The sequence below is a fragment of the Petromyzon marinus genome, chromosome 42 (genome assembly GCF_048934315.1).
Source record: "Petromyzon marinus isolate PM22_M1 ecotype Great Lakes invasive population chromosome 42, UKy_Petmar_22M1.pri1.0, whole genome shotgun sequence".
NCBI lineage: Eukaryota > Metazoa > Chordata > Hyperoartia > Petromyzontiformes > Petromyzontidae > Petromyzon > Petromyzon marinus.
Window position 1 is genome coordinate 12,438,038 of NC_133708.1, and position 24,680 is coordinate 12,462,717.

Genomic DNA, 24,680 nt, shown 5'->3' on the forward strand with positions numbered 1-24,680 from the left:
TTGTGTGGCCCCTTCAACATGTGGCACTATTTTGACGTTGTTGCCATGCTTGACAAACATTGTATTGTAGACGTATGGAAAGATGTTGAACCCCATAGTAGGATATCACTTTTTTTGTTAAGCCAAAAACAATATTGAACTTAGGACCCCTCTCCGCAATAGTGGGATAAAAACATTATATTGGAACTCAATTTTGATGCTACGAAAGTTTGTAACGGGATGATTTGGAATGCGTACTGAATAAAAAAAATATATGCATGAAATAATGTTTTGTTGACACAAATGTATTATCCCATGAGCAATGGGCCAGGTAATTTGCCTCTCGTGTTGTGACGCTCGACATGACAGAACGTTGGGAAAATTCCACTCTGGAGGCTGCTCGTGAACAATATTCACGAAGGACACTGACAAAGTGTTATGCACACACACACGATTTACCTTGCTTTACATTTACTCCTTCAACCTAGAAAGTAGAGTTTGATACCCGGCCACAGTTAGCATCAATGGCGAGTGGTGACTCAATAGTCCCTGGGTCCCCCCCCCCCACTTCACCGATCCACACTGCCCATGCGGTGAAGTATGGTCAAACAACCCCCACACCCAGCACGGCATGGGAATTGACAAGAGGGCTGAAAATGGATTTTACGGGAATTATTATTTTGTATACGTACTCCACAAAACCCCAGGCTTTCAGCAGGTTTGAATAAAGAGATCGATTTCACGAATCGACCGGAGCTCAATAGGCAATCACAAATGCTGGATAGATTTTATCCACCAATTAATGTATGACTTGACGACGTTGTTCATTTCGAGTTGTGATTTCTCTTACTAAGCATGGTGGTGGAAGGAGAAGGAGGAGAGTGAAGCCGAAACAGAAGTTGTTGTTCATAATAAAGGTTTTTGGGTTAGATCACGTTAAGTATAAATGTGATGTAAGCATCCACCACCCGACACAGCCACTAAGGTTTGTCACGTAAACAAAACGTGCCAATTAGTTTCGACTTCACCCCACCAGTGTGTCGGAGAGTAAATCCACAACATTTACAATTTGAGTAACTAATTGGCACGTTTTCTTCACGCGATAAACCTTACTGACTGTCTTCTTTGGTTCTTTCGGTAAAGTCACGTAGAATGAGAATAAAATAATAAATTGATAAAATAAAATAACACAATAATATTCTCACGACGTTTCGGCCATAGTCGTGAGAATATTATTGTGTTATTTTATTTTATCAATTTATTATTTTATTCTCATTCTACGTGACTTTACCGAAAGAACCAAAGAAGATGAATCATTGCAGTCACGAAAGCTTTAAATCGAAACTTACTGACTGTGTTGGGTGGTGGAGGGTTACGACACATTTATACTTTACGCGATCTAACCTACAAACCTTTCTTATGAATAACGTTCGTCGCCAAAGCCTGCTACGTGTTCAACAGAAGTTGTATTTCATATTCTTAGTTTTTTCGGTAAAGTCACGTTGAAGGGAAACAACAAAATAATAAAATATATATAAAACAATAAAAAAATTCTCACGACGTTTCGACCATAACTCAAATGGTCGTATTCAGGTGTGTTGGTTTGCATAAATTTATTTTTAAACGGCGCATTTATTTATTTATAATAAAAAAAAATTAAAAAAAATAAATTTATGCAAACCAACACACCTGAAGATGACCATTTGAGTTATGGTCGAAACGTCGTGAGAATTTTTTATTGTTTTATATATATTTTATTATTTTGTTGTTTCCCTTCAACGTGACTTTACCGAAAAAACTAAGAATATGAATTACTGCAGTCACGAAAGCTTTAAATCAAAATTTAGAAGTTGTATTTATTTCGCCAGGAAATGTTGGTTGACTTCAGGAATTGACTTTCGCCGGATTCTCAGGTTTCCTCCCGCATGCAAAGCACTCAATAATTGGCCGATGACACCTTCATATATAGAGAACAGCAAAGCTTGGGGGAGAATATGGTGCTGGCTCACTGTGTGGCAGCCTCTCCCTCTCGCCTGTGGTTTTTAGCATCGCCGAGTTATCTCTTTAACTTTAATAGCGAGGGAATACTGCGTGATGCATGATGAAATCATCACCGGATCCCATCAGACACCATCAGATCTTAACAGACCTTGAGAGCTAAGGCGGGTTGAGCCTGATTAGTGCTTGAATGGGTAAACACAACTATAGAACTATACAAAAAATATATTTTACCAGGTAAGGCTCAATGAGCTATGTAGCTCTCTTTTTTTCAGAAGCGACCTGGCCACACATTATAGCTCAACGAAGTGGCTTATCGTGTGCAAATGTATAGCAGCCAAATACTCTGAAATGTATGTTGATTCTAAAATGTATAGGGAAAACCCAGAGGGCCCGGAGAAAAATCCACACGACCACGGAGAGAGAGACCATGCAAACTCTAAATATACAGCAGCAGCAGGCGTGAGGGTCGGGATTGCACGCCACTACTGATTTAGTATCAGCCACGGCCGGGAATTTTACTTCGGCCGCGGGTTCATATCGGTATGCGTTGAACACAGGCCACCCTGAGTCCACCCTGAGTCGTTTTCTTAAAAACACAATAATAAAAAAAACACACGTTTTGAATTTCAGCCCCCGAAAATACATTGTCGCATGTTTTCACTGTTTCACTTATTGCACAGCCACCTAACCATCGCACCACCACTCTTCCCTAGTGCTGCATATGTGTGTGTATATGTTTAATATATGCATGTGTACCTATGTAGGCGTGAGTAGATAATGGGCGCTCACTTGCGCTGTGTTTGCGTGGGCGCTTTAATCTGTCACCTCCTCCTAATTTGATTGATTCGTTAAAGGGAGTAGTGCACGCGAGCGAGCGCGTGCGCGCGTGCGTGAGTGTGCGCGCGCGTGTGTGTGCGCGCGCGCTCATTAATTTCCACTGCGTCGGGGCGAAACATATGTTTATAGGAGGTGTCCCCCCCCCCCCTTCGCCGGCCCCCCCCCCGAATTCGCAGAGAGTGCGCGCGCGTGTTTCGGCCACGTAATGGGAGCTCTCTCGCTCATTAAACTTTCAAAGGCCGCCCCGCAGTTTCCATCTGAAGAGCCCACCCCTGTTAATTATTCAGCAGATGGCTTGCCTGGCTTGAGACCGCGCGGGATCGGGAGGGGAGGGGAATTTTGCACGGGGCAGGCGGAGTAGACCGAGGGCTAAGCAGGAGAGGGAGCATCCTGCAACTGACCCTTACAAATGTTTGATTTTTTTTCATCGGCCGGTGTTGGTCGGCTTTGGTGCATTTGAACGCATTGCCGCTGTTGTTGTTGCTGCTGTTGTTGTTGTTCCCCGGGGTAACTATAATTAGCAGATGCGTTTGAATTGAAGGTGACAGAAGTGTCATCAGCTGCGAAAGCATCGGCAGCAGTAGAGGTGTTATCTCCATCATCATCAACGGCAATAACAAGAGCAATAGCAATGTCATTATCGGAATGTATCATCATCGTCAGCAGGCAGCAGTAGTAGCATCATCGTGATTAGCCATTTAATCATAAGTAGAATCTTCAACCGTGCCCACCATAACCCACCACCACTTTGAAAAAAGATTACAAGAATTGTGCTTAACACGTCGTAGGCTTTCGAGTCCAATTTTATTCATAATGAGATTTTGGGTGAGATCGCATGACTATAAATGTGTCGTTAAACCCGCCACCAACCTACACAGCCAACGAGTAAGGTGTGTTACTAGTACAGCACACCGGTGTGTTGGAGAGTAAAGCCACAACATTTACAATTCGACAACGACGTTTCCCCAGTACTGCAATTACAACGGGCATCATCAGTCGACAGCCAGAACAAAACAGGAGGATGTATCCGCAACTCTGGCTGTCGCCTGATGGTGCCAGTTGTAATTGCTGGCAAAACGCTATCTTCGAATTCTAAATGTTGTAGATTTACTCTCCAACACACCGGTGTGCTGTACTAGTAACGAATTGCCACGTTACTTATTGGCTGTGCCGGGTGGTGGCGGAGTTTTAACGACACATTCACATTTAAGTGATCTAACCCAAAAACATCGATTATGAAGAAGTGTCCTGTTGCTGCTACCGCTGCTTATGATGATGATGATGACAACGACGACTATGATGACACGTACGGCCCATGATGACGGGGCCAACTACTGCACCCACAGCGGCTGCTCCCGAAGAAACTTCTCTCGCCGCTCAGTGATGACGGTGGCGCTGACGCTCACGACATGAACGTTCTACGTGACGTTTAACACGTAGGCTTTCGCGACCAATATTATCCACAATAAAGGTGTTTTGTCGTTGCTGTTGTTGGGTTACATCGCGTGAATATTAATGTGTCGTTAAACCCGCCGCCACCCAGCACAGCCAATTAGTAAGGTTGAGTGTCAGGTAAGCTATTTGAGACGGAAACAGGAAGACTTCTTTGCACTTATGGTTAATCGCCTGATGAAGCTGGTTGTTGTACTCACCAGCGAAACGTCGCACTCGAATTGCAAATGTCGTGGGTTTACTCTCAAACACACCGGTGTGCTGAAACAGTAATTCATTTGCACGTTTTGTCTACCTGACAAACCTTAATAATTGGCGGGTCTAACGCCACATTTGTATTTATGCGATCTCACCCAAGCGACGTCGATTGTGGATTCTACACACTCCTGCCACCGACTCAAAAATAAATAAAGCCAGTCACCACCACCACCACCATGTGCCACACGGGTCAACATTGACGACGGCGGCGAATAATTCTCGGTGAGGTCCCACGCACGCCGCGCCGAAATCCATTCGTACGTAATTTTAAAGCACACGTGCGCGCGACTCGTGGACACGTGTGCATGGGTGGGTGTGAGAGGCGGTGTCCGTGTGAGTCGGTACACCACTCGTTGTCGTGCCACTTTGCTGTGAGCGGTGTTTCACAGCCACTGTCCTGTGCGTGATGGAATTGCAATCATGTCCGAGGTCGCTTTGACCGTGTGGTAAATCCCGGAAACAAAACCGGGATTTTTTTTTTTGGGGGGGGGGGGGGGGAGGGCACAGAGGGTGAAGATGAACGAACAGGTTTCTGAAACGGCTCCACGAAACGCCTCCACCACCACTACCGGTTCCACCATCAAGCACGCGATCACAATCAGTATTTATACTGGAGGAATCTGATGAGCTATAAAGCTCTTTCACAGATGTCCAGTAACACATCACGACCACCACCACCAGTTCCACCACCAGCCACTAACACTCCAGCACGATCATCACCACCTCTTGCACTGTCACGATCACCACCAAAGACAAATATTCCCGGGTATAGCCTTGACAGACTGTTGGGGTAAGTACTGTCAGCGAGTAGCACCTACGAAGGTCTGCACTGCACACGAGGGGGTGGGTGGCCACAGCACCACGTCCAGCTGCCATTGTCTCCCGAGTGGCGATGTTTACTGCAACACCGCACCAGGTACTCATTTGAGGCCGAGTCGACCTCGGGGAGGCCCAGGACCGGTTCAAATAATCGTCACTGGTGTTGGCCGTGGCCGAGACTCGAGCTCGGGTCGCCGGGTTCATAGAGCAGTGCGCTAACCACTACACTACCGTTCCCCACGCACACAGACAGACACACACAGACACACACACATAGACACACACACAGACACACACATAGACACACAGACACACACACATAGACATACACAGACACACACATAGACACACATATACACAGACACACACACATAGACACACAGACACACACACATAGACACACACATACACATAGACACAGACACACAGACACACACACATAGACACACACATATACACACACACAGACACACACACATAGACACACAGACACACACAGACACACACACATAGACACAGACACACACACATAGACACACACATATACAGTCACACACACATAGACACACAGACACACACACATAGACACACACATACACATAGACACAGACACACAGACACACACATAGACATACACAGACACACACACATAGACACACACATATACACACATAGACACACACATACACATAGACACAGACACACACACATAGACATACACATAGACACAGACACACACACAGACACACACACATAGACATACACAGACACACACATAGACACACACATATACACACATAGACACACACATACACATAGACACAGACACACACACATAGATCCCCCTGAGTACTGTCGGCGAGGACATGCCGAGGTTGGCACAGCTCACTAGCAGGAGGTGCCGACATCGCTAGGCCCCGATGCCTTTATCTCCCTAGTACACAGATTGCAATCGTGACTCATTTAAGGCTGAGTCGACCTAAGAGAGGCTCACGACAAGTTTACGGGTTCCTGAAAGGGGCGCTCAGAGACCGATTGCAGTGTAAGCGGTTACTTCAGCCGTAGCCATGAATCAAGCTAAGGTCTCACTGGCGTCGCAGCCGATGGCAATAACCAACTTAGCCACGACTACAAATGCACTTTCACACAGTCGTGCTCGCGAAGCCAAATAGCAGGATTCAATCCCCGTAAACGGAGCAAACGCCAAACAAATAACTGTGCACGCGACTTCAGTCTTTGATATTCCACGGAAGGGGTGGGGGGGGGAAATTGGCCCCTACCATAGCAATGTGGAATTTCCACCACGAGCTCAAGGAGCCTCAAGCAGAAACAAAAATGAGCACCGCCAGATAACCATTTGAGCGGGGAGACACTTCGATTTCATGAATGAAGGCGGGGGGGGGGGAAACGACGCCAAGATCAATCGCCCTGAACCCTTGCTCCGATTCCGCCTTCATCCCCTAAAGGACATTGCTACGATGAATCACCGCATCTTGGCCACCGGGGGGGAATTTCTGTGCAGGAATATCCCGGGTAGACGCACCCCGCGTGCTTCTGCCGAGGCAGAGTGGTGCACCGTTCATTCTGCGCGAGCGGGTTTATGGATTTCCTGCTAAGAGTGCATTTGCGAATGGAAGTTCCGGCATTGCTGATTGGTATGGAGACTGGGTGGAGCCCTTTTCTGGCCAGCTTGGCCCTCCATCGAGTGGGCACGTTATTCATCGGCGTCGAACAGTTCAGTCTGCGATGCTTCAACACAGCTCTGATAATGATAATAATAGCACTTTAAACATACAATGTACTCTACTATCCAAGCAACTTGGCAGAGTGGTGGTGTAGTTGTTAGTGCACTGCACCGTGAACGTAGTTACCAGAGTGATTTGGCTGCTAAAAGTTTCCACGTGATAAGCCACTTCGTTGAGCTATCATTCGTGGCCAGATTGTTTCTGAGAAAGAGCCGTATAACTCAGTGGGCTTTACCTGGTAAAATATTTGTTTTCGTGTGACTTCCTTAACTTTCCTATACTCTGCACTCCTGTCGTATTTTCGTATTGTTTGTTGCCGTAACTCTCTGACCCACCCCTACTAGACATCTGGCGAATCGGATTCCTCCAGTATAAATATAGATTCTGATTCTGAGAGTTTGATTCACGGCCATGACTGGTATCATGACTGGAGCGAGTGGTGTCTCAAACTCTCATGGCCACACACCCCCCCGCCCCGCCACTCCCCGTTCACCAACGCACACCGACCAGCGTGGTGAAGTATGGTCAAACACCCCCCACACACACACACCACCCCATTGCCAAGGCTGCCCAGAAGTTTCCAAGAGGTTCCTAAGATGTCCAGGGTAACAAAAAAAAGCCAACGTCCAGGCCCCCTTTATTCATGAACAACAAACAAAACAGGCCCGCTGTAAGGGCGCTTCGATTGCGTGAGGCCCGGGGGCAAATGTCCTCTTTGTTGGACACTCGCTTCTGCGAAGCCCTGCCCATGACCGACACGGAATGGAGAGGGTTCGGTGCAGATAGCCCTTGGATTTTAACGATAAATCACCGAACGGGTTCGGTACTTCGTGAAGGAGAAGGTGAATATTTTTGAGCGTCTGCGTGTGAATATTCTGGGTGCTTCAAAAAAATGGTAACACTTGGGAGAATTTGCAACAATACGGCGATAAATGTGCCTCCGGGCTCAAGATTCCAGGCATGTGTTTACAATGATGGCGAACAAGTGGAGATTCTTTAACATTTTGAAGCTATTAACATTACATTTGTTATTATGTTACGGTGTATTATCCGTTCTATTTCCCATTAAAAACGATAGTCCCATGCAAGTGTTAACATTTCATCGCAGCACCCTGTATATAAAATCTGGTGTCACAGACCTCGTGGGGAATAAGCGGTGGCAAAACGTGGGACATGTGTGCGTGTGATGCAGGAGGGCAGATTGCCAACATGGGAATTGCAGTGGCTCCCTGGAGTTGGCAACCACAAGGGGAAGACATGAAGCCAGAAGATGAGACCGCGAAAGTGAATCCTGGGAAATCAGGCGTCAACTATCCTACAGCTGAAGGATCCGGCAGAAGGAAGGAAGGAAGCGATGCCGCTGTGTGGTGACATCGGCAGCATTGTGGACGCATCGGCAAGTTAGCTCGGCCCAAAGTGAAGGCCATTTTATGGGAAATTCGAAAGTGAACGCTCCGTGGATGTACCGGCACCGGTCATGGGAATGTGGAATCTCCAACACTGGCTCTAGCCTATCAACAAACCATAGCCCCAACCCATTGTGTATTTATGCAGAGAGGATAACTTGTTTGACTGTTGTAAAACAACCGAAACGCCCTTCCTTTATAATAATTGCCAAAGAGATAGCTTGATGTGTCAATGATAAAACAATGGCTGTCCTGCCACTCTTTCTGCCAGCGTGTGCACTCCGAGAGAGAGCGAGAAAGAGACAGGAGGGAGAGACGGCCAGAGAGTATATGTGTGAATGAGAGAGGCACACACGCACACACAGAAAGAAAGGGGCTGCGGCGTTTGGCATGCTAACGAGCCCCAGTAGGCAAAGCTGTCATCATTGTTATCATCAGAGTCGTCATCGCCCGTTTGCCGTCTTTGTTAAAAATAGGACTTCAAGCTGTACAGTGCAAGTGCTTTGTAAAGGCAGCCATCTGGCCCCCCAGTGATGACACCAGCCAGATTCACGCACAGACAAACACGCACAAACGCAGATATATCTATCTCTGTACTCTTGTCAAAGACCCTGAAAGTCATGGCAATAAATGACCGTAAAACCAACACAGCAGCAGGTATAGCTTTGTTTATTTTGAATTATTATCCAGCCTTGCGGCGCTGTGGTTAGGGCAATCGACTAAACGATTAGAAGGTTATGAATTCAAAATGCTGATTGAATGTTGACGCAGCACGTCATCGTTCTCAGCACATTAGGGTCATTGAAATGAGAAACACTTTGGGGGGGGAAATCAACAGTGGTTTTTATATGGAGAAACTTCTCTTGCCTCCTCCTCATTATCAAATTATTATCATCGTCATCAGATTGGGGAGAATGTGTGAGCAGGATGAACGGCGAGATGAGGTTACGCGGAGAGGCATTGAAGTGAACACCCCGTGGTTTGGAAACCAATGAGAAGATGATTCGACCCTGCGCGAGGCGTCGACTGCGAAACGAGGGGAAGATCCAAAGCCAGATGGCGATGACGATGATGGTGGTGATTTATCACACAACAGTTGTGGGATCTTGCGGAAGGAAGAAAGCGAAAGACGAAATGGTGAAACCTCAACAGCAATGGGTTTGGTGACCTCTTGACCTTGCCGCTGACTTCGACCTCAATGCTATTTTTTGCTACGTACGTTGAACGCCTTTCGCGCCGTACGTAGCCAACCGTGCCCCATTCGCAGGCGCGGCATCGAAGCAGAGGCTTGTGTGGCGCCCCGCTTTCGAATCTCCCGGCAGGCGCGAACGTCGAATCTGGAGCAGGAGAAGCACGGCGAGACTCCCGATTGAAAATGTAGGCCCGGTCAAAACCCCCAGAGGCGTTTCTTTCCCGCATTGCGCAGGGGTTAAACTCAGGGTTAAGTTCCAACATCTAATCCTTGTGCCCTTGCTAGTTCACCCGGGTCTAATTTGAGCCCCTGTGACCAAACACAAAGTGTATCCATCCGCAGCTCGTGGGCAGAACACTCAGCATGGGGCGACTTAGAGAAAGGGGGAGAATGCACTGCTATGCTCTAGAGAGGGCCCGTAGAGGGAATTTTGGCCAACCCTTCCACGCTGGCCAGCACCCACGTTTCAGCACACCGGTGGTGTATACATTCGCCCTACTGGGTGGGCAGCGGAAGGGAGATTTGAGAAACGTGCCCCATTGTTTCAGCTGTCACGCCGGGATATGGAATCGAACCGCAACCTCTGGATTGTAAGTCCAGTGCGCTAACCATTGCATGAATGTAAACCCATCAACGTTCGGTTGATGGGTTTACAGTTCTCCTTCATAGTTGTGTATTTTACTCATCCAAATTCAGAGCGCAAGCTCGTGTCCCGTTACGCATGGCCGCTTGGCACGAAGGTCGGAGGGTCAACCCCGCAAATGGAAAGTCGTAAGTTCAATTCCCAAGTGTGGGTGAACGAATCCCACAAAATGTATCGTGCCTCTGGGGACGTTAAAGTAATTCAGTTCCTGCGCGATGCAATGAGCCGTCACAATGTGATTTAATGATCGATGGTTGTTGTGCTATTATTGTTGTTTCTTAGTCGAAGCGACTTTGCTCACTGTTTCTATACAGCACAACTTCAAATGTCATTGCATCGAACCGGCACTGCCCACGCACGGCCGGGGTGGAGGATGGGGGCGACGTCAGGGGGGGGGGAGCGTGACGTCGCCGCGACGTCCGAACCCGGCCCAACGCTGCCTGGGATGCGGGGGTGACGTCATCACGCAGATCTGCGCAGTGATGTCACGACCGTGCACTTACCCGCGTGTTGCCATGGATTTTTAAGATGAGATGCAGACAATTGCATGATTAACAATATAATTCAATATTCCCGATGTACCACAAATATATTGCCGATGTTACATTTTGGCTGATGAAGCGAAACAACAACAAAACTTGACAAACAAGACGGAGAAAAATAATTGTGACAGGAGACATTTCGTAGATTTTGCCTGATAGGTTTGAAGGCAAACGGTGCCTACCCACTAATAAAAAATAAATAACGCATGTGGGCAGTACTGGCTACTGCCGCATGAATGTGGAATGTCAAACCACTGGCTCAGGATCACTAACAAGGGACAAGCGGCAAAGATGTATTGTTTGAGAATGGGGACTGATTGTGTCTCTCTTCGTTTAATTGTAATGCCATTTTAAACACGTGGGGTAGTTTCATTCATTGAGTGGAGTGTGCACCCCTGAGAGCTCCCTTAAAGAATGCTCTGTCCGTTCATTAACGTTGGTTGTTTCCTGGGCTCTTCTACTGCGCTCAGGGGCAGGTGCTTAGTCACGAGGACGGGGGGGAGGATGGGGGGCGTCCCTGCGGTGAGAGAGCTCGACTCACAGTTGGGAGGTGGCGATTTAAAATCCCGGCCCGGGGTGAGGTGGTGGGTAGTAGATTCATTCCACCACTCTACCACCACCGCTCCAAGTGCCATCGAGTGGCTATCAACTTCGGGGAGCCAACGCTGCGCGTCGTGTCGGACAGATTTGTCCCCGTCACGGGAGTGTGGAGTTTCCACTGCTGACCATGTAGATGAACATTGCACCAATGTTTCGTTAAGTGGGGGGGGGGGGGGGTAAGTATAACACGTCGGCTGTCGCGACCAATTTTATTCATAATAAAAGGTTTTTGTGTTAGATCGCGTAAGTATACATGTTGTGTCGTAACTCTCCACCACCCGACACAGCCAAAAACTTTAAATAGTTCCTACTTCAGCCCACCGGTGTGTTGAAGAGTGAATCCACAACATTTACAATCTGAGTAGTACGACGTTTCGCTGGTAATTACATCCAGCATAGTGAAGCCATCCACCTGCCTCCGGTCTTAAATAGAGCAGCAGCAGGACTACGTCATCACTGTGAACCCATCAGTGATGACGTCGGGGTAGCAAATAATACAAAATGGCCGAGTCAATTAAATATTTTATTTCTGGGACACTGTTTTTTTCTTTGGGTGTACTTCACTCCGCGACTGGGGTGCCAATCAATCCGAGATCAGTGGTGCCACTCCGCGATGTCGAAACTCAGCGAGGACGATTGCGCCGAAACCCTGAACGCTCGCGCACGCACCGTAGTGGTGCATCGTGTGTACAGCTCGTCGAGATGAGTCGATTGCCGCATCGCCGACCATCATCAGACTAAAAGTGACCGCATCACGGAGACATTGTGCGAGATCCGGGGTACTGTGGTACTCCGGGGTACCACCATAAGGTTCATATGTCGAAGAGCTCGGTGGCTGGGCACCTCAGGCGTCTATGAACCAGCGCTGCTAAGTTATTGGGTTCGAGTCCAGGTTTCAGCCATAAGTGCTTAAACCGCGTGGTCCCGAATATTATTTTAAACACATTTTATTTGTATTTTACCAGGTAATGCCCACTGAGCTATATAGCTCTTTTTTTCAGAAGCGATCTCGCCACAAATGATAGCGACCACGGGGAGAGAGACATGGAAAATGTGTCAGGGTCGGGTTCGAACCCACGGCCTCCTGCATACCAAGCACGGTAGCAAACATCTCGCCAATTAATGTGTACAAAATTTGAAATTCAGGAATTTTATTTGACTGCCATGCAATGCACGGTGGGCAGGCGTTGCACAACAGGAGTGTATAAAGAGGGTCACTTGAAGGCGTCTCAGAAATAGTTCCGTGAAATCTGCTTTCTAACTCGAGGTAATACACAGCTCTCTGCGAGAGTTCCAAGCGGACACTTCATGCAATGGTGGAAAAAATTTTGACAAAAAAATAAATGTGTACAATATATTGTTGTTATTATTACCATCGTTTATGTTCCAATTGACATTCAGAGCAGGTCTTGATGTGAGACTCAGGCTAGCTTCAGATGCCAGTTGCCACTGGTGTTGCGCATCGTCGTCAGGAATTGTACTTGGGTTGCCAAGATGACAGAACAGTGAGTTACTCCCAATACCACTATATTCCACAAAGACATACAAATACCCGAATAGCCTAATTAGCGAGCACCTATGAATGCTGGCATGGCACACGAAGGGGTGGGAGGCCAGCACTCCGCTCGACCGCCTTTGTCTCCCCAGTGGCTTGGTCTACACACCGCATCAGGTACTCATTTAAGGTTGAGTCGACCTAGAGGAGGCCCAGGACCGGTTCAGATAATTAATCGTCATTGGTGGTGGCTGTGAGCGCGAATTGAATTCGCGTCACCGGGTTCGTAACGCAGCACGCTAACCGCTACACTACCGTTCCCCACATCTAAACACAGACACACATACAATAATGATCCCCTATTTTTTCCCTTATATACCATAGGGGCAAGTGCTGTTCGCGAGCAACTATCAAGGCTGGCATGGCACACGAGGGAGTGGAGTGACAAGCTCTATTCCAAAAACACAATTGTCTCCCCAGTGTCGATGCTTACACATTGCACCATGTACTAATTTAAGGCTGAGTTGGCCTCTGGGAGGTGCAGGAAATATAATTCAGATTGTTGTGATTGAAACACAGTGCGCGAAACACTACGAACCGCTGCTCCAAAGACAAAGATCACCCGTATAGACATTAACAGACCGTTGGGGCAAGTGTCGATTGCGAGCCCCTATGAAGGGCGGCACGACACACGAGCGGGTGGGTGGCCAGCACGACACCCGGCCACCTTTGCCTCCACAGTGATGTTTGTACATCGCACCAGGCACTCATTTGAGGCTGAGTCGACCTAGGGAAGGCCCAGGACCGATTCAAATAATCGTCACTGGTGTTAGTGACCGTGAGCGAGAATCGAACCCGGGTCGCCGGGCTCATAGAACGGAGCGTTCGCCGCTGTGCTGCCGCTCCAAACAAAGACAAAGACCCCCCATATAGCCTGTAACAGACTGTAGGGGCAAGTGCTGTTAGCGAGCACCTATGAAGGCCAGAACGGCACATGACGGGATGGGTGGCCAGCACCACGCCCGGCCGCATTTGTCTCCCCTAGTGGCGATGTTTACACACCGCACCAGGTACTCATTCGGGCATAGTCGACCTACGGAAGGCCCAAGACCGGTTCAGATAATCGTCAAATGGTGTTGGCCGTGAGCGGGAATTGAACTCGGGTGACCGGGTTTGTAGCGCAGCGTACTAACCGCTACACTATCGCTTTCCACGTACACACACACTCTCATATTTGTGGCGAGCCGGGCATTATACCAGCGTGCAAAGGACGAGCAAAGCATGTAAACAAAGTGAACCTCTAACCTCGTGCGATGCATTGCACGAGACCGGGAGGCTATGCTCCTTACGCCGCCGTTATTTAGCTCGCAGACATGATGCACTTGCCACCATAATGATGGCTCAATTTCAGCGAGCCCCTTTGAAACGCTAGAGTGCAGACGCGACTTTGAAATTTCACGGGGCTGCCCTTTTAGAACGCATCCCTAAACGAGCTCATTTCCATATGTATCCCGGAACTTATGTCATGGCTGCAGGAAAAGGCAAATAACGACGTTCCTTCTTCACATTGCAAGCTATCTAAATATATATTTTTTTCTCCAAGCAACACTGTCTTTGTTTGTGCGACGGTGGTCAAATAACGCCACCACGACCACCACCGCATCCACCAGGCGGTCATTATTGTTTATTCAATTTGTGGTCAAAAGTTCTCGTTTTTTTATTTTAAAGAGAGCAGATTTGCCTACTTTTTTTACGCCTGGGAAATATGTCTGTCCCGTCCGTCCATCCATCCAACCATCCCTCTCTCATCAAAAGACACTTCGTGTGCTTTGATGAAAGCTGGCAAAACGAGTCCGGCCATTTGCAATGAAACTCAATAACACAGCTTTGTAATGTTGGTTGTTGCCTGGGTCTGTAAAGTTTTCGGGCAAGTTGGGCAATGATACACTTTCAAGTTAAATGCTGGCTTTAAAACTGTGCTGTTCGTGAGCCTAGCATCGGTGTAATCGGTGGCAGCTTTAGCGCATAGGCGTTTATGGATCTCCAGAGTAAAATAATAAAAATAAAACATAATAAAATTTTGACGACACAAGCAGCCGTCCTCAGGTGAGCGCTGTCTTTCCGACAGTTCTGTTTCTTCACCTGAGGACGGCTGCTTGCGTTGTGGCCGAAACGTCGTGATAATTTTATTTTATTATGTTTTATTAATAATTTATTATTTCCCTTCTACGTGACTTTACCGAAAGAACCACGACGATTAATCCCTGCAGTCATGAAAGCTTTAAATCGACAAAACTCCAGAGTAGTTCGGTGGTAGCTTATTCCGCAAGACGTTCCCTCACGCTGACGCGAGGCACTGCCCTGCGAGAGTTTACGAATGTACAGCCTCATGGCGCCATACATTCTATAAGTTATAGAATAAAAGACAAAGTAGGTTGTTGAATCATGATTCGTGTTGTTACATTATGCCGACATTGTTTCAGCATACGTTCATCCTTAATTGTTTTAGTTAATATTGTTAGCATCTTAAGTGAATCACTTTCGATTGGGAACAAAACATCCCTGAGACAAAAAAAAACTACGCTCACTCGCACAACTTGAACATGGCGTGGGATTCTCCTAGATCAACTCAGCCTAAAATTAGCAGCGCCTGGGTGTTTGTGCTCACAACGAGCGCTATGAGAAACAGGCGGGTTGGCACGTTCCTTGCTGACCTTAATGGGTGCGCGCTAACCACGCATTATATATGTGTGTGTGTAAAGAAAATACGTGGCACACATGTCAACCAAATCACTGACACACACTCCCGACTGAACCACACACTCACCGTGGGGGGGGGGGACCCCTAAGAGACTGCAGCAGCACCTCAAGAAACCGAGGCACAGAAGCACTCAGCCATCGCGCAAAGGCAAAGGGTTGAGTCTCGTAGCTGTGAACCCATACGGGTCATGGCGTATTCGTATACAGGGACATTGAGTTTCCAGATCCGTACAGCGTACAGCCGTTTCGATACGGACCAAATAATGATCATACTTTTGTCTATTTTTTTGGTTTCTCCCTTCCGATGGCACTTGATGAACGTTGAGATGTATAAGGGCACGGGGTGACCATTAAGGTCTGAATTAGTCTGTAATAAGGCAGGGCAATGATAAGGGGTTGACAGGTGCGCTATGCCAGCAAGGGGGTTAGCTCCCACAAGCCGCAGAAGTGCGACTGTGCCCGTGAGACCAAAACTATGGACCGAATACTTCACCACTAAAACCTGCGCTCCTTCCGTGGAGGAGGAAGAGCAAAACTATATAATCAGCTCTCTCTCTCTCTATCTCCTGAAGCCCTCTCGTTGTGGCCAGGAGACATCGACATTGGCATTTAGCTCCTGAACACACTGCTGTTGCCACCGTGCACAAGAATAGAACCGGGCATACAACTTGAAAGCGTGAGCCATCATAAAATCCTGGCACGGAACTCACGGTTATTGGAGGGGTGGGGGGGGAGTGTTTTTGGTGCTTTCGTCCAATTGACGCGGCATACGGTGATCCGCCTGCGCCCCGAGAGGGAAAAAAATAATCACTCGGAAAATTACCGGCTTGAAAGGATGCCGTGTGTCCCAAGGGGTTTATAATGGCCGTGTCGGAGGCACTGAGCCGGCACGGCCAATACCCTGGGTCCGGTTCCGGGTCTCGGTTAAATTCCGCTTAAACCGGGGTTTTTTTTTTCAAGCGAAGCGAGATTATGGTCCCAGCTCGGTCGACAAGTAGCGTGCGTAAAAAAATTTCTACGCGCGCTAAAGTTTAAATTTAATATAAAATTCCTTTGGGAAGTGGGACAGCAAGTAGGTTTCTGATCTCATGTACGGCTATGAAGAAGGGTCAGTGCGTAATACGTTGCCTATTATATAAAAAAAAATGTCCCTTCTATTTTTTTAAGGTCAACGTCGACTTCTGACAAAGTGGTGCTCATCGCTCTGAACACGCTCAGTCTCGTCAGATATTATAAGCTAAGCAGGCTTTGAGCCTGGTCAAATGCTTGAATGGTTTCCCATCAGGGATTTCCAGGTCAGCGTACAGCTGTGAATTAGCCGTGAGATGGCGATATTGAGTGTCACCACCACCCTCACCACCACCTCGTACGCATGGGGTTTTCTCCAGGTTCTCCGGGGTGTCCTCCTACGCGAAGTCAAATGCTTATTAAAGGGAAGTCAATCATCCCGATGCAGGAATCTCTTGGAAATCAGAAGTGATACTCAGCGAGGCTTTTTCTTAGGCGATTGATATAATTATTATTATTGATAATCCTGGAGGGCTGAGTCAACTCACGACTAGGATTTGAACCTGTGATGGCCATATTCTTATTTTAAACTCTCACCAACGTAAACAGTGTCGTGGAGGTCCAAGTCGCGGCATTCCCTTGAGTTTAAATGCTGTGCAAGATTACCGGCGTGGAGTTATTATGTTTACTTTCTGCCGATGTGGTGGAATGGGGGTTTGAGTAAAACACAGCGTTCCTTTATTCATTGTTCCACCTGCGGTATAATCTCTGCCTGGTAATCCACGCCGGCATTTAATTTTTATTTTTTTGTTTTTAATGAACGGAGATTTTTAAGCCACGTTTAAGTACGCTTGGCGCAGTCCGGCAAAATCCCGATAGGGCAAATTCTGCCAAATGGCAGCAAACAAAAATTCCAGCCTCAACATCCCACCTGCCCGTAGAGCCAGCCTCAACATCCCACCTGCCCGTAGAGCAAGCCTCAACATCCCACCTGCCCCTAGAGCCAGCCTCAACATCTCACCTGCCCCTAGAGCCAGCCTCAACATCCCACCTGCCCATAGAGCCAGCCTCAACATCCCACCTGCCCCTAGAGCCAGCCTCAACATCCCACCTGCCCGTAGAGCCAGCCTCAACATCCCACCTGCCCCTAGAGCCAGCCTCAACATCCCACCTGCCCGTAGAGCCAGCCTCAACATCCCACCTGCCCATAGAGCCAGCCTCAACATCCCACCTGCCCGTAGAGCCAGCCTAAACATCCCACCTGCCCGTAGATTCTCCCCACGATTCCCCAGCATCGCTGAAATTGTGAACAACAAAAGATCAAGGTTGGGTGCATGAGCAGCAGTGCGCAAGCGCTGAAGAAGAGCCATTGCCTAAAACGTCAGTCTGTCATACATGTTTAAATGTGTTTTTTTTATCATTGTCAGCCACGATCTACCCTCTGCTGGATGAAGGACTCCCCGAGTCATCACAGTCGCGTCCAGCCACAGTCCATCCAGCTGCTGCACCCCAGGCCGATTTAAATGCTCCATCTGTGTGGTAGAAACGCTCTCGGGCGGGTTCCCATCTCTGACTACTTCTCGGGCATTAGTTTCGATCACTGGGCATCACCCGTTCAAGTCGTTAAAGGTGTCTTTAACTTATGTTGTATGCATGTATGTTGCGTTTATTTCGTACCATACGCAGCCAACCGTGCGAGTCGGAGGTGCGGGGGAAGGACAACAAACTAAACACAAAAATCAGTTCTTAAGAAATGAGTATTAAATCTACATTTAAAAGTACCTAGCTCCCAGTGGCTTCCTAATATCGGAAGGGAGAACGTTCCAGACGGCCGCGGAAGCGCATCTGAACACGCGCTACGCGGTGACCGTCTTTGTTCGATGGCGAGCCTAAAACCCGCTGCTGCGAGGTTGACCCAGAGTGTTGAAGGCGTGGTGCATTTAACAAACCTGTGCCCTCTCTAATCCACGCGCTACACTTCAATAAGGCCCTGCGGTTTAACAACACCAGCGACGGCGAGGCAAAGGTGATGGCCAGACCTGCGAATCGTTGGCCCCACCACCCTCTCATTAACCCGGAGTGAACGCCACCCGCTGGGTGTGCGAGATGCCCTTCATCGAAAACACAAATTAAGCACAGGCACGTAAGTACAACTTACTTTGTGTCATCAAACCGCTGTGTATTTATTAACATTATAACATGTTTTACGGTTGAGAACCAAAGGCTGCATGTAAAGGTTTAAGAACCACTGCTCTAGCACATTCGCCATGCCAGCCTTGACGAATACGCACTTTGTGAACAGTCGCTAACGGCGCTTGCCACTGTGGTCGCAAACCAAAATGAATGGTCTGCAACGGCAGTTTTTTTGCCATGCATGTGCGTGTGTGTGTGTCTGTGCGTGCGTCCTCAGGTGCAGTCGATGTCACACAAACACACAAGCAAATCGGTATTGCATTTCATTGCTGTTGCTCTACGTTTCAAAATAAGACGCGGAGCATCGCAACAGTAGAGCAACACGAGATGCCGCACAACGCTTTACAACGGGGATCTCTCTCTCCTGCAGAGAGGTTACGCAAGAGTCGTCGATAAAATGACGATACTGAAGCATCCACTGCGGAGGGGTCCCACACGTGCTCGGACGCTTGGCCATGTCCACTCTCGGGTATTTGACCTCACGCGGAAGGTCAACCGGAGCACCGCGCCCAGAGAAGCCCCCACCGTGCACACGAGAAGATAATGGGGCACAAAGCGCCACACAGATAGATTCTAGAATCTAGAATCAATCCACTGGCGGTCTCGCAGTCCAGGCCCTAGGCGGTCCGCCGTTCAATTACTGAACAGGCTTAAGAAATGCTTCGCTTTATTAATTTGATGTTCTCAAATCCGGTGCATTCAGGGTGATATCATCGTGTGCATAACGTACCCCTACAGAAGTGCGCGTGCAATGTGAGGTATGATCACCTTGTGTTTGTAATACGGTAATGTATGGACTTAAATCGTACGGACTGAACACGAAATGGATGAATTAATATTGCCAGTTTGGTGTCTAATGAGCCACCAAGAAGCATCAACATCTCTATCGATCTGCAATCATATCTAAATCACCAATATTACAATGATCATAATCATCATCATCCATTTATTATCACCTTTATCCATTTCCATCTATACCATCATAATCATCGGTTCCATAATCAGCTCGTATTAATTTCCGCATCGTAATCTCCATCATCATTTATCATCTTCAACATCATCACTGCTCATAGTCGTGCATTAGTAATCATCATCATTATCACCATCTCCATAATAGCCATTCATCTTCATCTCCATATCACCATCATCACCATCAGTAGCATCATCATCATCACCTTCATCAACATAGATCTGGTGTCCATAAAATGATATGCCACTCCGTGGCAGTCAACAGTGGCCTTGATGGAGATGGACATGCTCCCGGTATAGGAATGTGGATTTTCCACCACCAGCTCAGCAGCACCGGGATGTTAATGAGCGTGGCCAATTGCGTGTGTTTACCCAAGCGGGCCTCCCATTAGCACGGTCGGCTACGTACGGTGCAAAAGAAGTTCAACATACATTCCTGCTGTGACATGCGGTTCGGATACAAGCAAAACATACAGAACAAAAGCCGAAAAGTGTTTTGGGTTCGATGGCGTGATTAGGAATGTGTCGTAAACCCACCTCCACCCGACGCAGCCACTCAGTAAGGTTCGCCACGAGAACAAGAACGTGCACGTTGGTTACTATTTCAGCACACCGGTGTGTTGGAGAGTAAACCCACAACGTTTATAAATTCGAGTTGAAGACGTTTTGCTGGTGATTACAACCAGCTTCATGAGGCGAGATGGGTTTATGACTCAACAAAAAAAGTTATTAATAATGATATTGGTCGCGAACGCCAGCGTGGTAAAAAAAACAATGAAAATTGCACAAAGAACCGTAGAGAGAGAGAGATGCATGTTTGGAATTACAATGATGCAGAAAGAGGGACACGTGGTATTAGAGAGCACGCGCAGGTCAATGACATCATCCGAACTCTTCTTGGTTCTTTCGGTAAAGTCACGTAGAATGAGAATATTCTCACGTAGAATGAGAATATTCTCACGTAGAATGAGAATATTCTCACGTAGAATGAGAATATTCTCACGTAGAATGAGAATATTCTCACGTAGAATGAGAATATTCTCACGTAGAATGAGAATATTCTCACGTAGAATGAGAATATTCTCACGTAGAATGAAAATATTCTCACGTAGAATGAAAATATTCTCACGTAGAATGAGAATATTCTCACGTAGAATGAAAATATTCTCACGTAGAATGAGAATATTCTCACGTAGAATGAGAATATTCTCACGTAGAATGAGAATATTCTCACGTAGAATGAGAATATTCTCACGTAGAATGAGAATATTCTCACGTAGAATGAGAATATTCTCACGTAGAATGTAGAATGAGAATATTCTCACGTAGAATGAGAATATTCTCACGTAGAATGAGAATATTCTCACGTAGAATGAAAATATTCTCACGTAGAATGAGAATATTCTCACGTAGAATGAGAATATTCTCACGTAGAATGAGAATATTCTCACGTAGAATGAGAATATTCTCACGTAGAATGAGAATATTCTCATTCTACGTGACTTTACCGAAGGAACCAAGAAGATGAATCATTGCAGTCACGAAAGCTTTAAATCGAAATCATGCGAACTGTTAAGTGAAGGAAGTGGGCTTGGGAAGACGCGTCGCTAGAAGCAATCGAAGCAATGACGGCCGATGCTTACGAATAATAATAATAATAATAATGAGAGCAGCAGCCAATGAATGGTAGGCATGCGAGAGGACATGCACCCGGGAGATGGAGTGACGAAATTAGTTTATGCGGATGATGACATCGCGGAATTACGCGAGGTGGAGGTTGGCGGCTTGGGGTCACCTTCATCCAGCAGTGGATTGACCCTGGCTGATGATGATAATTTTGATGGCTGCAACAGAACTGCATTGTGGGTGTTCCTTCCCATGAACCCGTGCGAGGCGACTTGAGCCGCCGTCGGTGTTGTTAGCCGCGGAGAGTTTTGTGATGCATCCCCGTGCGCGTTCGAGTTACAACAGCAGCGGGCGGGCAGACCGATCGAAGAGCTCGACTCAGCCCTGTATCACGTGGCCGGCAAGCCAAGGAGTTCCAGGGTCACGAGCTGGCACGCGCACGTGCGTTGAGTCACAACGTTGGGGGTGGAAAGTTGCACCGAATACGCACCGCGAAACCCCCCCCCCCCACCCGCCCCCCCCCCCCCCCCGTTCATTTAACGGTAACACAAAACCTGCTAAACCAATGAGTTGGCGAGCCAGGAGATACAGAAAAAAAACGAGCCTCTACTTTAATCTCGGGGGGGGGGGGGGGGGTGACACACAGCAACGCACCTCCTTTAAGAAGCCTAGAGATGGCTTGTGTCTTGGACGGGTAATATTGAACACCATGAATACCAATGGTGTCTTGGTCCGCCCGTGTGAGCTCTTGAGAATTCACACTGAACGCCAATAATAATCACGCCTGCCGTGGATCTATACCGACAGATGCCCAAGTCTCGTGTGATGTAACACTGAAACCAAATAATTACGCAGGTGCCTTAGCCTGGGTGTTTGAGTACTGGGCGTTACTATTGAACCATAATCATGCTATTGGTGTTGTATTCTGACACTCTAAACCTCAGAGTGGCAGACAATAAACATCACTAAAACTGGAAAGGATCCTAAAGATAATTGTCTGTCTGAGGGGGTCAGTGTTTAGACTGAACCCTAAAAATCTTCACGACGTCAATTTAGTTATATGAGACTAAAACCCACTGTAGGAATGACAGTACAATTGCATGTACAATGAATGTTTCTGAATGACTTAATCCAACCAATAATGCAAATTACATAATTGTTTCGAACAAAACAAGTATTTGTTTGAAGGATGAATATTCGCACCGTGTATTGGAGAGCCTCATTGACGACAAAAATCAAAATAATAGTTCGTAATGTTGACTATTCACAATGTTGACTCTTCGGCAGGGGGCTTGCACTGGACTTGGCGGCGTCGCGAGAAGGGGCCATGACTGGTAGGTGAGAAAGTACTGAGAGAACAAAAAACTAAACTATTTTATTTATTTTACCGGGTAAGGCTCCCACTGAGTTACGTACAGTGAGGGAAAAAAAGTATTTGATCCCCTGCTGATCTTGTACGTTTGCCCACTGACAAAGAAATGATCAGTCTATAATTTCAATGGTAGGTTTATTTGAACAGTGATAGACAGAATAACAGCAAAAAAATTGCAGAAAAACGCATGTCAAAAATGTTATGAATTGATTTGCATTTTAATAAGGGAAATACGTATTTGACCCCTCTGCAAAACATGACTTAGTACTTGGTGGCAAAACCCTTGTTGGCAATCACATAGGTCAGACGTTTCTTGTAGTTGGCCACCAGGTTTGCACACATCTCAGGAGGGATTTTGTCCCACTCCTCTTTGCAGATCTTCTCCAAGTCATTACGGTTTCGAGGCTGACGTTTGGCAACTCGAACCTTCAGCTCCCTCCACAGATTTTCTATGGGATTATGGTCTGGAGACTGGCTAGGCCACTCCAGGACCTTCATGTGCTTCTTCTTGAGCCACTCCTTTATTGCCTTGGCCGTGTTTTTTTGGGTCATTGTCATGCTGGAATACCCATCCACGACCCATTTCAATGCCCTAGCTGAGGGAAGGAGGTTCTCACCCAATATTTGACGGTACATGGCCCCGTCCATCGTCCCTTTGATGCGGTGAAGTTGTCCTGTCCCCTTAGCAGAAAAACACCCCCAAAGCATAATGTTTCCACCTCCATGTTTGACGGTGGGGATGGTGTTCTTGGGGTCATAGGCAGCATTCCTCCTCCTCCAAACACGGCGAGTTGAGTTGATGACCAAGAGCTCCATTTTGGCTTCATCTGACCACAACACTTTCACCCAGTTGTCCTCTGAATCATTCAGATGTTCATTGGCAAACTTCAGACGGGCATGTATATGTGCTTTCTTGAGCAGGGGGACCTTGCGGGCCCTGCAGGATTTCAGTCCTTCACGGCGTAGTGTGTTACCAATTGTTTTCTTGGTGACTATGGTCCCAGCTGCCTTGAGATCATTAACAAGATCCTCCCGTGTAGTTAGTTCTGGGCTGATTCCTCAATGTTCTCATGATCATTGCAACTCCACGAGGTGAGATCTTGCATGGAGCCCCAGGCTGAGGGAGATTGACAGTTCTTTTGTGTTTCTTCCATTTGCGAATAATCGCACCAACTGTTGTCACCTTCTCACCAAGCTGCTTGGCAATGGTCTTGTAGCCCATTCCAGCCTTGTGTAGGTATACAATCTTGTCCCTGACATCCTTGGAGAGCTCTTTGGTCTTGGCCATGGTGGAGAGTTTGGAATCTGATTGATTGATTGCTTTTGTGGACAGGTGTCTTTTATACAGGTAACAAGCCGAGATTAGGACCACTCCCTTTAAGAGTGTGCTCCTAATCTCAGCTCGTTACCAGTATAAAAGACACCTGGGAGCCAGAAATCCTTCTGATTGAGAGGGGGTAAAATACTTATTTCCCTCATTAAAATTCAAATCAATTTATTACATTTTCGACATGCGTTTTTTGGATTTTTTTTGTTGTTATGCAGTCTCTCACTGTTCAAATAAACCTACCATTAAAATTATAGACTGATCATTTATTTGTCAGTGGGCAAACGTACAAAATCAGCAGGGGATCAAATACTTTTTTCCCTCACTGTAACTCTTTTATCAGAAGCGACCTGGCTATCACAAATGACAGCTCAACGGAGTAGCTTATCGTCACGTGGACGTTTATAGCATCCAAATACTCTAAACACACGTTGATTCTAAATGTGGAGGGGGGGG

General features: G+C 47.2%; 1 protein-coding gene across 7 annotated transcripts in view; it reads right to left on the minus strand.

Moving 5' to 3' along the window:
• The window catches only part of LOC116951307 (plasma membrane calcium-transporting ATPase 2-like), a 200,269-nt gene that overhangs the window by 138,603 nt on the left and 36,986 nt on the right, over positions 1 to 24,680 (minus strand). The window contains exon 2 of one of the 7 annotated variants that reach the window (XM_032969843.2): positions 16,440 to 16,510. The exons of the other annotated variants lie outside the window; for them this stretch is intronic. The gene's annotated coding sequence lies outside the window, so the exon portion shown is untranslated. The remainder of the gene's footprint in view (positions 1 to 16,439; positions 16,511 to 24,680) is intronic. 7 annotated transcript variants of the gene reach the window in all.